The sequence below is a fragment of the Neopsephotus bourkii genome, unplaced genomic scaffold (assembly GCF_033783945.1).
Source record: "Neopsephotus bourkii isolate Nb327-2 ecotype Australia unplaced genomic scaffold, CSIRO-AGI_Nbou_v1 NB_1655, whole genome shotgun sequence".
Classification (NCBI taxonomy): Eukaryota; Metazoa; Chordata; class Aves; order Psittaciformes; family Psittacidae; genus Neopsephotus; species Neopsephotus bourkii.
In genome coordinates, this window is record NW_026902129.1 from 6,741,017 (window position 1) to 6,756,709 (window position 15,693).

At 40.8% G+C, this 15,693-nt stretch overlaps 1 long non-coding RNA gene across 3 annotated transcripts in view; it reads right to left on the minus strand.

Moving 5' to 3' along the window:
* Positions 1-1,867: 1,867 nt before the first annotated feature.
* LOC133223882 (uncharacterized) overlaps positions 1,868-15,693 on the minus strand; it is a 147,864-nt gene continuing 134,038 nt past the window's right edge. For all 3 annotated transcript variants that reach the window (XR_009728720.1, XR_009728719.1, XR_009728718.1), the window contains one exon: positions 1,868-1,977. This is a non-coding gene — a long non-coding RNA (uncharacterized LOC133223882). The remainder of the gene's footprint in view (positions 1,978-15,693) is intronic.

The following is a 15,693-nucleotide window of genomic DNA, read 5'->3' on the forward strand; positions in this document are numbered from 1 at the left end:
GCAAAGAAAAAAGATTTGGAAAATCTAATTACTGGTTGCTTTTGGTTCCCCCCTCCCCAGTGACTCAGGAATTAGTCTCCTGAATCCCAGACATTTGAACATGGATGTCTCCTCTTCCAACTTCCTCTCTCTCTGCCATCCCCGTAGGGACCACGAGTGAAGTTTGTCTAGATTTCCTCTGAATGTCTGCACAGTGTTTCTCCTCCAACGGCAGACACTACTACTGTTCTTATTTTTAGTACCACAGACCAATCAGAATGACTCGGGGAATTCTTGCTCATGCACAGACTCCAGTGGGAAGAGTTCAAACTCGGTGCCAGATCGCTGCATTTTCATTCAACACTGCTGAATTTTACAAGTGGTCCAAAGAAACATTTGTACCTGTTGTTCCTATTACAAACCCAACAACACGTATGTGGGGTGTACTTTGTTTTCAGTAACCTATCTTGACCAAAACCCAGAGGTGACTTCCACTGGAAACATACTGGAAACAGCCACTTTGTAGCCTTAAGGAACAGCAAGGATTATTTTGTAGTCTTCATAGTTTGAAATTCTTTCTAATGAAAACTCTTGGCTTTTAACCCCTGAACACTTGAAACTGAATGCAATTCGTCCTGAGCTACACTTCTTCAGGTGAAGTGTGAAACTCAGTTGCCAGGACAACAGGAGAATACTCTTCTTCTAATAAAGTCGATCTTTATCTTTCCAGTGCTAGGAAGCGTAGGTACACATTTAGGAGTGGAACTCTAACCCTAGTGAAAACCATGGAAGAAAAGCCTTACAGTCTAATTAATAGCATTTTAAAGAATATTAGTTATTAATTACAACACAAATCTTCCATGTAGTTTTCTAACTGAAGGATGCAACATTTAAACACATAAAATGTATTTTCTGTAACAGACTATTCTGTCTTTGACCTCAGGTTCGCTTTATTCATTTATAAATGCAGGGAATAAGTAACTGTTCAGTAGGCAAAAAAAAGAAAGCCCTTAAAATCTACAAGGGTAGTACAGATCACTGTTTTTGTTGTTTTAAGGCATTTTGTAATAGAACAGGCCGCTCACACTTCCAATGCTATTTATTTCACAGAGCGTGTTTTTAGAGCGTATTTCTGTTGCTGTTGCACAATAGTAGCAGCTCCAAGCTCTACTATGCTATACACTTCGCTTCTTCTCTGTTGCAAGAAACTGTTCACATGGCAATACCAACTCTCTCAAATCACATGGAGAATACCATAAAGAGTCATTAAGGGAAGATCTTGGAACTGAAAGAAGAAATGCACCAATGATGAAATGGTAAAACTAAAAGATTTATCTGACACAAAGTGAAAATAAATCTTTTCTTGCATGAGCTTAAAAACAACTTCAAATTCACATCTAGCTCTTCCTTTTGCTACATATATTTATACTACATACGAGCAAGTAGACTAAAGCTTTAAGAATGGATGGCTACACTCAGATAGGGAATGTGATTTTTCTATTCCAAAATTATGTTTCTTAAGAAAGAGAATGATCTTTCTGGTTCTTTTCGCAGTACTTCTGAAATACCTTTGTCTAAGTCTTGTTTTCACCACTGTGATTTTGGAATTATGTTGCTGCCTATGAACTTTCCATTTTTTAATTTATTTTTCTGGAAGGAGTAATACAAACTATATTTTATTATTAGTTTTCAAGTTCCACCATCACCCAAAATACTTATGCACAGATAACACATCAGACTAGTTTATTATTATTTCTGTTATTATGAAGTCTGAAAGAATAAAAATCCATTGATTTTGATGTAGTACACAACAGTTTATATTGTGAAGGAAAAGGGAAATACATTATCCTAGAAATGTGGATCAGTGATGGAGATTCTATGATTCTATGATTCTCAGAGGGTGGTTCCACTTTGGTGCCTTGCCATTCCTGCTCTTCTTGAGCAGAGAAAGAAGTTTTCATGTTGTGCCATGTTACATTATCAGTGGGGGGAGATAATCTGCCAAACCAAACCAAAATTAGAACAAATGTGGAAGGGCTAATAGAGATCTTAATTTACAAAAACCAGCAAGGAAATCTGTCACCAGGAATTAAGAAGTTAGATGTAGATTTCCATTATTTCATGACAGTCTTTTAAACTTTAAATACAGTTTTCCTTTTGACAACTTCAACCATAAAAGAAGCACTATTTCTGTGCAAAGGGTTAGCTAAAATAAGAATTGTATCTACTGGAGAAAATGCATTGTTTTGCTGAGCTTAATCTGAAATAAATCTTTATGCTATTTGTTGATGTTCTGCATGGAGACCACACTTAAAAGGAAGCTAATCTGTAAAGAAGACCAACTGTAACCACATCAGAGTGAAGTGGGGTTTTTTTGTTGTACTTTATTATTTTTCCATAGAGGACCACAACAGAAAACAGAACTGGAAGGAACCACAAAATTGAAGAAAGACACAGCTGACATTCTCACAGTCTTGGCTCTGCAGCTAGTGCAAAAGGAGACAGAATGCTCAGCTTCTCTGTAATATGCATTTCCTTGTTAATGGACACAAAAATTAAGTTGCAAATGAAAGCTGCTAAGGCTTTCTCCCAGCAAAGCTTTTATCTAATTTCAAACTGTATGAGGCAAAACTCATTCTCTCTGGAAAGTACTGGGATTTCTTTTGACAAATGGTTTTTGGATCCAGGATGAAGTTTCAGGTTCAAAAATAAGACAGGCAGAAGGCACAGAAAATGCTAGGATAGCAAGTGCATGCTGAAAAGCCATGGGGTCTCGCATGCTCATGTGGGATAGTGAAGAAAGCAGACTTGCATCCAGCAGTCTCACATCCCTGAGGCTTAGCTTGCCCACTGTCCTCAGGTGGAAACTTTCTCTCTTGCACACTGAATATGTAGCTGTCCAAAGTGAAACAACTAAAAATAAATGGTAAAGGTTTATCCAGACACAATCAACACCCTACACTTGTGCTGAATATGGAAAAAAAAGATGTTTCAAGTCTCTGTTCCCAGTCAGTGTTTGGTGCTTTTCCCTTTCTAACTTCAAGGTGAATTTTATAGACTAGATCAAGGTATCCCAAAATTATGAAAAAGAGAATGGAGATCATTAAGGATTATAATAAAACATACATATAATCCTGAAGGGTTATAATGAAGTAACTTTTATAGTTCAAGGTTTTTAGGTCTGGTTACTTCAAAGGCATCTCTTCTATACCTCCCTACAGATCTCCCATCTGAAGCATAACATCTTTAAGTGAACACTTGAGACTATCTTTGACCATGCTGATACCCATCAAGATGTCAGCTTTCACAGAAAGCCAACAGAAAGCTCTGTTTTAAGTAAAAACACAATCAGACTGATAGGTTGGAATTATCAAAGAAAAAAATCTGAAAGAAAGAGAAGAGAAACAGGAACCGGCTTAACCATGATATCAAAGGCTTTTAAAAAATAATTGCAAACAGATTTGCTATCTATTTTTGTTTTCTTACAAGAGAAGAACAGAGAGACTTGCAACCAAATTCCAAACAAAAGATATATAAATAAAATAGCTTCCTCCCTACAAAAAGAATATTTCAATTATGAATGATGAATTTTGGAAAAGAAAGATTTTCCTTTGGTTTTCAACAACATTCTGTGTTTCTCTGTTCACAGTTGTTGGAAATTCACTAAATACCTCCAATACCAGAAATGAGAAATGAGGCTCAATTTACAGAATTTCAGACTGGTTTGGAAAACACCTTAGGACCATCCAGTTCTAACCCCCTGCCACAGGCAGGGACACCTTCCACTAGACCAGGTTGCTCCAAGCCCCTACAACCTGGCCTTGACCACTGCCAGGGATGGGGCAGCCACAGCTTCTCTGGGCACCCTGTGCCACCCTCACTTCTTCCTTATATCTAACCTGAACTTCCTCTGTTTCAGTTTGACCCCATCACCCCTTGTCCTGTCACTACAGTCCCTGATGAAGAGTCCCTCTTCAGCATCCTTGTAGCCCCCTTCAGACACTGGAAGCTGCTCTGAGGTCTCCACGCAGCTTCTCTTCTCCAGGCTCAACAGCCCCAATGCTCTCAGCCCGTCTCCATACAGGAGGTGCTCCAGCCCCTGATAGTCCTCCTGGCCTCCTCTGGACTTGCTCCAACAGCTCCATGTCCTTCTTAAGTCATCTAAAATAAACAGGTCACAGTTGACCCTTTTAAACTCTTAAGTGAATTATTCCTTACATTTGCACTAAACATACTCCTCTGCAAACTATTTACACCTTTTATTGTGGTGTGACTGATAGACTTGTCAAGTAGAAGCATTCTAGTGTCATCACTCATCACCAAATGCTGTAAAGGGCAAGTTTTAGCTTTCCTGGATTAGATATCTTTTTTTAACCTGCTTTTTTCCACCCTCTATCAAGGAGCTAAAGTGATATTTGCTTGCTATTTATTTGTTTAAAGTATGAATAATAAGTCTTGTATCACTTTCAGGACTGAGATCATCTCAAAGAAGGAAGACCTCATAGGGAATTAACTGCCTAAGTATTTTACAAATCTTGGTGTAAGTCTAAGGGACCAAATACATTTCTCCTTCCCCTCTGTACGTGAAGTGTCATCATTGTGCTGGTAACAGGGAAGAGAAAATAGATTCTGGTTTTCCACATTTCATCATGTCTGGCATGATCTTTTGTCCCTGGTGACATCTCCTGGAGCAGCCACAGCTGCAACTGCTAGTGAAAAAGCTTTTCTTAGAACCATCATTCACAGAGCTCTTTTGCCTCTTAGGCATTTAGTGAAGCACTAGATGTTGAAGCTTGCACTTTACTGGAAGTTGGCTGATGTCAGTGGACACAAATGTGTTCATTAAGTACACTGAGGTTACCCTTGGTATTGTCATTTTGTTCTTTGCAGAATTTGAATTCAAAATAATGAGAAAGACAAAAATCAAATTACATCCAGTGAGGTTCTGTTTCCTCTAATCATGAATACGACAATTACTGATCTGTATATACACACACAGTGGGTATTTAATTCGAAAATTCCTTAGACTAGCAAGGATTAGTAGTAAAACATCAACAAAAGGTATTTTGAGTCACTTTACCTAGAGCTGTCCAGCATCACGGTACTAACTGTGTACTACATGGAAAGGGCTATCAACTTTATCCTGTCCTTGAGCCAGACTGTTCAGCCTAGCCTCAGTATCTATAGATTTAGACCAACATTTAGAATTTAACAAAAAAAAAATCTCATTTTCTTACACCCATTGAGGCTGAAAATAAAAGAAACACCAGGAGACCACTACTGGGTTCTCTTTCAGTACTCAAGAAAATACAGTAATATGGAACTACAGAAATCTTCCATGTGCAAAACTACTTCTGAAAGTTCCTCTTCAGTGTCCCATCTTTAGTCTTCTAATCCAACCTTAAAATTCATTGACCCAAATGCTAATTTAGGTCATGCTTTTCATTAAGCCATATAAACAGACTTTTTTAATAATGCCCCTAACAAACATAAGTCAGTCTAACTTTCAGTGCTATTTTGCACTCATTGGTAAATGAGAATAGATAAATTGAGTCAAAATATTGACGGGCACTTAACAGGAGTCCTGGAACAAGTATGGAGGGGGATAAAATGAACACAGTCACTATTTGCAGAAGTAAGTCAGGAGTTCTCAAACTTTCTAAGCTTCCTCACAGGTTTGCCTGCGTGACTCAAAGACAAAAGATTTGTGGTGCCTGGAACTGCCAACACTGTGTGATGTTGTTATGTGTGGTGTTTAGAACAGTTTCTTTGCTGAGGAACACTGACTATACTTTTAATGAGATGACAAGCATTAAACTGCCTCCAAGTAGAGAAATGAGTTAAGAGTAATAGGAAATCACTGACACTGAATTAAACATCTTAAAGTATGATCTGAAAATGGAAGAGCAAAGGTCTCCTTTCTGTCCTTTCTGTTTGTTAGACATTTTCCATCTTGAATTCCTTCCAGTGTAACAAACAGCTATGATTGAAGCATGCTGGAGTTGTAAAAATACCATAAATATTGTGTATGCAACGTACAACAGCTTCCAAATTAGACTGAATGGAAAAATGCATTATTCTGGGGGGGGAAGAGAGGGGGTAGGGAAGCCCACCACTAAGTCTTACAAAACCAAAAAGAAACATAGAGAATTATTAGCTTTTAAGAGGCAAAATCTCTGCTATGAGCACATCTGGCATAATTCCTGAAGGACATTACTGAAGAATGCATGCCTTGGTATTGAAGCTGTCTTGAAGCTAATGAAGAAAGATCAGCATCTACTCTGTGCATGAAAATCAGTCAGTTTACCCAGTTGGCTACTGTGACGTGTGCTTGCCACAAAGGAAACTTTTAAATGGGAGATTATGGAAACATGTAAGAGACAGGGAAAGGAGAGACTGCCTGACAAAGTTCCAGAAAGTCTGTACAATCATATAGCATAAGGCTGGCTGTTACCAGCCTTTCTAAAGTAATAATTTTCTTACTTTTCAGTGTAATCACTGTTAAAAAAAACCCAACAGAACAAACCACTAGACATTTCCTGGTAAAATATTTATTACTGCTGGTGGGATTACCTCTGCCCAACTTTCCATTGCTTGCTTTTAATTCTCCTGTTCTATTACATGCTGATACATGCTAAGAATTCACATCATGCTACACTGTGCTGCCTGGCAGGCTGGCATCCACTATGGTGTGACATCCACTGGTGGGGTAAGGCTGGGAGCAGCAGGAAATACAGTAATGCATTATAACAAGAAGCTGTGTATCTTAGGCACCTACAGTACCAATAATTAAAGATGTCTACTGCATCAGGTAGATTTTTATCACAATAATTTCTGGTTGTACACTTTACCGAGAAGTAAAGCATTAGGGACTTAGGAGGGAAGGGGAGAAGCTGTGAACACATTCTTTCTGTGCTATCCATATTACTTCATTGTTGGGTTTGTGATTTATTTAAGCAAGGAAGGAGGAAATATTCAATAAGCTGTTTCTGATGAAGCATATTCCAAGACTCAACAAGATTTATATTTAATTCAAAAGTCTGTAGTAACAGGTTGTGCCTCACGCCTCCTCCTCTCCTGCTGTTCTGTTTTTGCAAGCGGTGTTTCCCTGCTAGGCTGCATGAAAAAAATACCCCAAACATCTGTATGAAGTTACAGCTACTGAGCAAGAGACCTGAACAAAACCACTGTAAACCAAAAGAGCAAAATTCTGAGAAGATGGAGCATAGAAAGGGAATTGTTGCTGGGTGAACAACACTACAGCAGTCCTACACTCATTTCGCACGGGCCAGTCCACAGTAGCTCCAAAAGATTGCTAAGGTATCAGCAAAGAGGAACTGCTTGTGACATAGCTAAGTTGTTTTCAATGACTTCTCAGAAAACCTAAAATTTATTCTTTCTTCCTTGGTTTCTCTTTTATGTCCCCTCAAATATATTCCTTAGCCAAACTAATTTAGTTGGGAGATCATAGAATCATAGAATAGTTAGGGTTGGAAAGGACCTTAAGATCATCCAGTTCCAACCCCCCTGCCATGGGCAGGGACACCTCGCTCTAAACCATATTACCCAGGGCCTCGTCCAACCTGGCCTTGAACACTGCCAGGGATGGAGCATTCACAACCTCCTTGGGCAACCCATTCCAGTGCTTCACCACCCTAACAGGAAAGAATTTCCTTATATCCAACCTAAACTTCCCCTGTTTAAGTTTTAATCCATTACCCCTTGTCCTATCACTACATTCCCTAATGAAGAGTCCATCACCAGCATCCCTATAGGCCCTCTTCAGATACTGGAAGGCTGCTATGAGGTCTCCACGCATCCTTGTCTTCTCCAGGCTGAAGAGCCCCAACTTTCTCAGCCTAGCTTCATATAGGAGGTGCTCCAGTCCCCTGATCATTCTCGTGGCCCTCCTCTGGACTTGTTCCAACAGATCCATGTCCTTTTTATGTTGAGGACACCAGAACTGCACACAATACTCCAGGTGAGGTTTCATGAGAGCAGAGTAGAGGGGCAGGATCACCTCCTTCGACCTGCTGGTCACACTCCTTTTGATGCAGCCCAGGATACGGTTGGCTTTCTGGGCTGCAAGCGCACACTGAAGCCGGATCATGTTCATTTTCTGATCAACCAGCACCCCCAAGTCCTTCTCCGCAGGGCTGCTCTGAATCTCTTCTCTGCCCAGCCTGTAGCTGTGCCTGGGATTGCTCCGACCCAGGTGGAGGACCTTGCACTTGGCATGGTTAAACTGCATGAGGTTGGCATCAGCCCACCTCAGAAGCGTGTCAGGGTCCCTCTGGATGGCATTCCTTCCCTCCAGCGTATCAACCGAATCACACAGCTTGGTGTCATCGGCAAACTTGCTGAGGGCGCACTCAATCCCACTGTCCATGTCAGCGACAAAGATGTTGAACAAGACCATTCCCAACACTGATCCCTGAGGGACACTACTCGTTACTGGTCTCCAGCTGGACATTGAGCCATTGAGCACAACTCTTTGTGTGCGGCCATCCAGCCAGTTCTTTATCCACCGAGTGGTCCATTCATCAAATTGATGTCTCTCCAATTTAGAGACAAGAATGTCATGTGGGACAGTGTCGAACGCTTTACACAAATCCAGGTAGATGACATCAACTGCTTTACTGCTGTCCATCAGTTCTGTAGCCCCATCATAGAGGGCCACCAAATTCATCAGGCAGGATTTCCCCTTAGTGAAGCCACGCTGGCTGTCACCAAGCACCTTGTTGTTTTTCATGTGCCTTAGCATGCCTTCCAGGAGAATCTGCTCCAAGATTTTGCCAGGCACAGAGGTGAGACTGACTGCTCTGTAATTTTTTGGCTTCTGCACTAGGCAAAGATATATTCCTTCTTTTATGCCATTGGAATGGTTTTGTTGACCTCAGTGAATAAACTGTCTTCATGCTTGAAACTGCAGTGAGATAACATAGATTAATGAATGGATACATCCACAGTTATTAGACTAGCAAGACCTTACACCGTATGGGATGCTCATTTCAGAAGATGAGAATGGTTCTGGCTATGCAAGAAACTCTTAATTTGAGGATGGTTCAAGCTTCAAGCTAATGCCAATAAAATGTTTCCTAGGCCAGTTGTGTTGTCACTCTGCTCTTTCTCTGCCAAGCCTGTATTTATTACCCTACAATGAATTCCCTCTCTGGTATCTCTGAGGACGTACTTTCAGCTCTTTCACCCTTTAAGAACTTTTTCAGTTCTCCTACATTTTGACTAAGGTACTGGTATAACCTCTCACCTTTGAAAACAATTTATTATTTTCTTACTTCACATGAAGAAATAGGCATAGCACAGCCACAGAAAGAGAGACTGAAGAAATACTGGAAGCAGCTATCAAAAGAAGAAATAACCTCAAAGACCTACCACGCTATCTTAGAGATGTTACAATCATCCCAGATCACTCTCTCTTCTATAGGAGGAACTACTGTCCTATCTAGGCAACAAGAGTCCCTGTATGCCAGGCAACTGTTAAGGATTACAAAACTCACCCGGGTCTGATTAAGGGTGTGTCTGCATGACTGGGACACAAGAAGAGAAAACAAAACAAACCTTCAAACCTCTTCTGGGAAGACTGCCAGGAGAAGGAATTCAGCATATGGCATATTTCCAAAGGAGAAGACTGAAGAACCCTAATGCTAAAAGAGGATGGGGGCAGGGATGGAAGGCTCTGATTAATATGAACAGTTTAGACTGCACAAGAAGGCAAATGTTGGGTTTTACATTTTCTCAGTGCTTAAAAAAGAAGACATTAGAAAGGTGCCATGTCTTTTAAATTTGCCTAAGTAAGTCATTTATTCTGTCCTTAGAAGTCAGAGCTGATGTTAAAACTAGCTGAGAGCTAATGAATCAGCAAACACAAATTTGATACCATCTTAAGATATCTTCTTCTTTCTTATAAGAAGAACCGCAAGTAGGCTTGTTTGGAAAAAACTAGGCTTAGCCACACTAGTACATCAATTGTCTTGTATTAGTATTGCTGTTGAGTCAGTTCTGTAGTTCTTGGAAAAACAGAGTGAAAAGACAATCTATGTTTATGAAGACAAACTTGCCTACAGCTGTGCTGCAAGTTTTGCCTAACAGTAAGGCAGTAATTCATTTTTTATTCTCTGTGCTTTTAAGTTCCTGAAATTTGCTGGGGTTTGTTTTCATTTTCATTTTGCCTCTGGTCGGTTATTTTACAGTTTTGCATTCATTTTCTTTGAATTATTAGGCTCAAACAAAAAAGTTGGAGCTGTTGTCAGTTGTCATTCCCTGCTTTATGCTGCTCATATTCATGTCATTTCATACCTTAGGAGAATATTCTACCCAGAAGAGCAACTTTCACATGTCTTTGGAAGACACGTCAATTTAATGGTTAATGTATTATTTCCTTTGCATTTCATATTGCTGAGAGAACTTAATACATCTAGAACCTACTAAATCGACCAGTAATTATTATGGTGAAAGAATAAGAGCCAGGGCTTTAGAAAACATGGGTCTGCTTTGTAAGCAAATGGGCTAAGTATGAAAAAACCCCATGTGACATCTTTTACTTTTCATGATGGGGGAAGAAGGAGGGAAAGCTAATTAGGCTAATTGTCCTGACCAAGAATGACATTCGAGTGTTCCCAAGGCGAGTCTCCCAAGGCTTTATGCAATACACAGGGAAGAACAGAGCGTTCCTAGAATAAGATTTGTTACAGCCAGAATACTGAGTACTCAATACAGAATGTGGAAGTACCATACAGAACCTATGTCCTAACTTGCTTCTCTCTCAGATTTAAGTTAAATCCTCCCTGTATCTCTTCAGTTGCTTAAAACTATGAGCTAGCCATCTACATCCAGTCTTTCAAAGGAGTGGCAGAGTATAACTGAAGATACCCAATTCGCTCTCACACACTCATGCATTCACTCACTCTTAGTCTCTCTCTTTTCTCTGATTACCACAAAATACAAATTGCATAAAAACCTTGGAAACAGGGACCAGAATCTATTTCCCACATATAAAGACCAAAATCTATTTCCCAGGATATAAAGGCAGCTTGTGGGAAAGATAGGGAAATGATTTAGATGAGGGAATTGAATGTACTATCAGCAAGTTTGCTGATGACACTAAGCTGGGAGGAGTGGCTGACACACCAGAAGGCTGTGCTGCCATCCAGTGAGACCTGGACAGGCTGGAGAGTTGGGCGGGGAATAACTTGATGAAATATAACAAGGGAAAGTGTAGAGTCCTGCATCTGGGCAGGAACAACCCCAGGTTCCAGTATAGGTTGGGGAACGACCTGTTAGAGAGCAGTGTAGGGGAGAGGGACCTGGGGGTCCTAGTGGACGACAGGATGACCATGAGCCGACACTGTGCCCTTGTGGCCAAGAAGGCCAATGGCATCCTGGGGTGTATTAGAAGGGGGGTGGTTAGTAGGTCGAGAGAGGTCCTCCTTCCCCTCTACTCTGCCCTGGTGAGACCTCATCTGGAATATTGTGTCCAGTTCTGGGCCCCTCAGTTCAAGGACAGGGACCTGCTGGAGAGAGTCCAGTGCAGGGCAACTAAGATGATTAAGGGAGTGGAGCATCTCCCTTAGGAGGAAAGACTGAGGGAGCTGGGTCTCTATAGTTTGGAGAAGAGGAGATTGAGGGGTGACCTTATTAGTGTATATAAATATATAAAGGGGGAGTGTCACGAGGATGGAGCCAGGCTCTTCTCACTGGCAAACAATGATAGGACAAGGGGCAATGGGTACAAACTGGAACACAAGAGGTTCCACTTAAACTTGAGAAGAAACTTCTTCTCAGTGAGGGTGACAGAACACTGGAACAGGCTGCCCAGGGAGGTGGTGGAGTCTCCTTCTCTGGAGACATTCAAAACCCGCCTGGACACGTTCCTGTGTAACCTTATCTAGGTGTTCCTGCTCCGGCAGGGGGATTGGACTAGATGATATTTTCAAGTCCTTTCCAATCTCTAGCATACTGTGATACTGTGAAAGACTTACACCAAAGCTTGTAGTGACAGAACACAGCAAGCCAGTTTTAAACTAAAAGCAGTTTTAGATTGGACATAAAGAAGAAATCTTTTATTATAAGTATGCTGAGGTGCTGGCACAGGGTGCCCAGAGAAGCTGTGGCTGCCCCATCCCTGGCAGTGCTCAAGGCCAGGCTGGACGGGGCTCGGAGCAACCTGCTCTAGTGCAAGGCATCCTTTCCCATGGCAGGGGGTTGGAACTGGATGAGCTTTAAGGTCTTTTCCAACCCAAACCATTCTATGGTTCTATACCACCTGAATGACCTAAGTATGGGTCTCCAAGATGTCATCTTGGACCTGGCAACTCCTAGTAGACTCAGAAAACGTAAACTCTTGTCTTTATGGTATTACTGTCAAAGGAGTGGAAAATTTAACTGCTGCCTGGGACAGGTGTTCTGGAACAGAATTACCTTCTTTTCCCTATATGTTTAGTCTAATCAAACATACATTATAAAAAACACATACAGCACCTACCTCCTGCAACTGTGGTTTTAAATCACAGTAAATAATGTTATCGTATTTCGTGCTGATCTCAGAGTTAATACGACTTAAGAGACTGACAGTACAGTTGCCAGACCTTTACTGAATCTAGGTGGAAAATTCTGTCTTCTCTGAGGTCGTACACACAATATGTGTGCTCAGTACTGCCCAGGTGGCAGTCCTACATACATCCAGACATAGGACTGTAGGCCTGCCAAGCACTTCAACAGGAAAAGCTTATGTGTCTACGCACCTCAAAGTGCCTGAGTTCTGCAGGTGGTTTAAACAGAACATAAGACAACTAACATAAATTATGCCTCAGATCCACATTATGGACAAGTTCCTTTATAGATTTGAACCCTGACAGTCAAACTCTTCTTGCCCAGTTGCTATTTTATTTCCATGTCTGAGGTTCATGGATCATGGAACACCTCCTTTTCCTTCTGAGCAGACTGTTCATTTCATTCTGGGTGTTTCTCTTATTTCCTGATTGCACTCCTCCTCGCCTCTCTCTAGGAAAAACTAAATCCTAAGTAGCTCATCTGAAAATCCTGTTAAGCAAAATTCTAACCTCTGAACTAGTTATGAAATGCCAAGAACTCTTCACAAAGATTGTATTAACTAACACCTCATCAGCTGTCAACGTTTTAAAGTTATTGATCAAAACTGTGTCTTGACTGATGGAATAGGAAAGGAACAGGAAAACCCATACATTTACAGAAACTATTTTCAAGGTTTGTAACTTTATCATATATTGTGCTGAGTTTACAGCAGAAATACAACTAATAAGGTGAGCAAACAGCATAAGCAGTGTAGATTTAACTTTTCACCATCTTGAAGACCAAAACTTTAATTAAAGCAGAATACAATTAACAGATTAACACTGTATTCAACAAAAAGTATGCTAACATACCTTAAGTCTGTCCCTGTTACTTAGATCATTTTGTCAGCTAGATCCTTCCTTCTCCCCACCCTTAATTCCTCCCCTAACCAACCTATATAAGTCTTGTGCAATCCAGCAATGTTCTTCCCCTTCATCCCATTACGTGCCCCACATCTCTAGGCAGTGAACCCCCTCAGCCCAAGAGGTGCTTCTGCACTGACTCATCGTGATGGGTGTCACACCTGGACCTGGGAGGGCCTGCACAAGGTGTCAGTTCCTTTCTCTGAGTTTGAGATTGGGTTTCTACTTGCCTTTGTGCCCCTGTGCTCATCTGGGTGTGTGGTGATGGTCCTTTTATGGGCTGATGGCTCCTGTAATGGGCGTGGGAGCAGCAGGGACAGGGTATTATTTAGGCGTCCCCCCACACTTGACACTGTCTCTGCTCCTTTTTGGGTGTGTAGGTGAGTTTATGTCACTTAATATGACATTTGCCTTTTATGATGAGATTCTGCATCCGGACTCATAACCAAAGATAAGTCTGACCTTTAGTTCTGTTGATTCCACAATTTCTGAGGTAAATGCTTTGAGAATAACGAAGTGATTTTACTACTCTCAGTGACTGAAATTCATCCCAATCAAAACCAAGTCTACCAGGGACTCAGAAACCATCCAGTACCACCCTGGAAAAGAATTAGTCACTTCTTAATTTACACATATGAACTGCATTATCATTTTATTCATGCATTTCTCTCCCAGTTCTTTCTGTTATGGAATTATTTCCAGATGTCACAGCCATCAGCATTTGGTTTGAAATACTACCTGCAGAAACATGTGACTTGCAAGCAGTAATATTTTATCAGTCTCTCATCACCACTAACCCCATTCCATTCATTTCTCCTGAACATTCATGTTAATTTTTCTCCTCTCTCAGAGAACACTGTGACAAGCTGAGCTTTGTTGTGATTTTTTGCCCTTGCCAGAACTCCAGCTTCCACTACAGGAATCCTCCAACCTTACCCTGCTTCTTCCTTCAGCACAGCCAACTGCAGTTGACTACATATTATGTCAGCAGAGTCTAGGAGTCATTTATCCTGCCCCAAATCATATTCAAGTGTTTCATTTTTTGCTAGGTAGCAAAGAAAGCAACCTTCTTTTCAGTCAGCAGACTACCAGGAACAATGTAGTTATTTGAAGTGAAAATTCCTAGTCCTGAAAGCCATAGTTTTCCATTACAAACAAAATCAGCCTCTATTTACAGCTATTGCAGCCCACCTATTTAGAAGAACTCTGGCAGAGAAATTTAAATGCCGCTTTCTCTTCATGATCCTCCTTACCATATGCCAGCCCAGGCATTCTGCAAGTCATTCGTCCCTGCTTTTGTATTTTTTGATGGCTACAGCCTAGAGAGAAACACACAATTTATATTGGGAGAAATCATGATGGGAATTATGCTATGGGTAGGAAGAGAGGAAACAGTTGTCAGATTAGGGGAGAAAAAAAGGCTGTCAGAGTAAATATTGCCATATTTTTCTTTTAAAGTGGAAAAGCAGGAGTTTTAGTCTCCCTGCCCTATACATATACCTGGTTTCAGCAATTACCTGAAATTCAGGCCTTTTAAACTAAAATCTCTTAAAAACTGTAATACCCAAGAGCAAATTAAAACAATATATACTTCAATACATGTCCATACTTCAGTTCTTGAAGTACTGTGCTCAGGCCATATGAGGCATGGCTGTACATGTCCATTTATGCAAAAATTCAACACTAGCAACCTCTACTGGGTTTCCCAGGCAATACAATTTTCATGTGTAAGCTTGCTGAGGCTACATAAGCCAGGCTCAATACAGGATGGCAGCGCAGCTAGTGCCTTACATTATTTTCACCTTACATACTTGCATCTGCAATTAGTAATAGCTTAATTCTTCCTGTGTGCATATGCATGAGTAGGCGAGACGTGCTTCATTTGTTGTATAGACAGGAGGTTGTTGAAAAACAAAAATGCATGCACAGTAGAAGAGAAGATTTTGTTTCCTCTCCTGAGCCTAAAACAATATTAAATGAACTAACTAACACACAAGTCAGTGTGTAAATCTCAAACCTTTAACCTTTGTTGTTCAGTTGTTATTGTTTCTACCATTGCCTCTAGCCAGTGTTTTAAAAGTCGTTAACAGGAACCTCTCTTTAGAAAGCCTGTTGAAACAACATGAACAATTAAGTCTTTTCCATGCACTGCAAATCAAACGTTGCAAGCAGTGTTGGCCCTCACCATGTGTACGGTAACAATGCCATTCAACAGAACCGAGAGCTTAGGTAAAGTAGAATG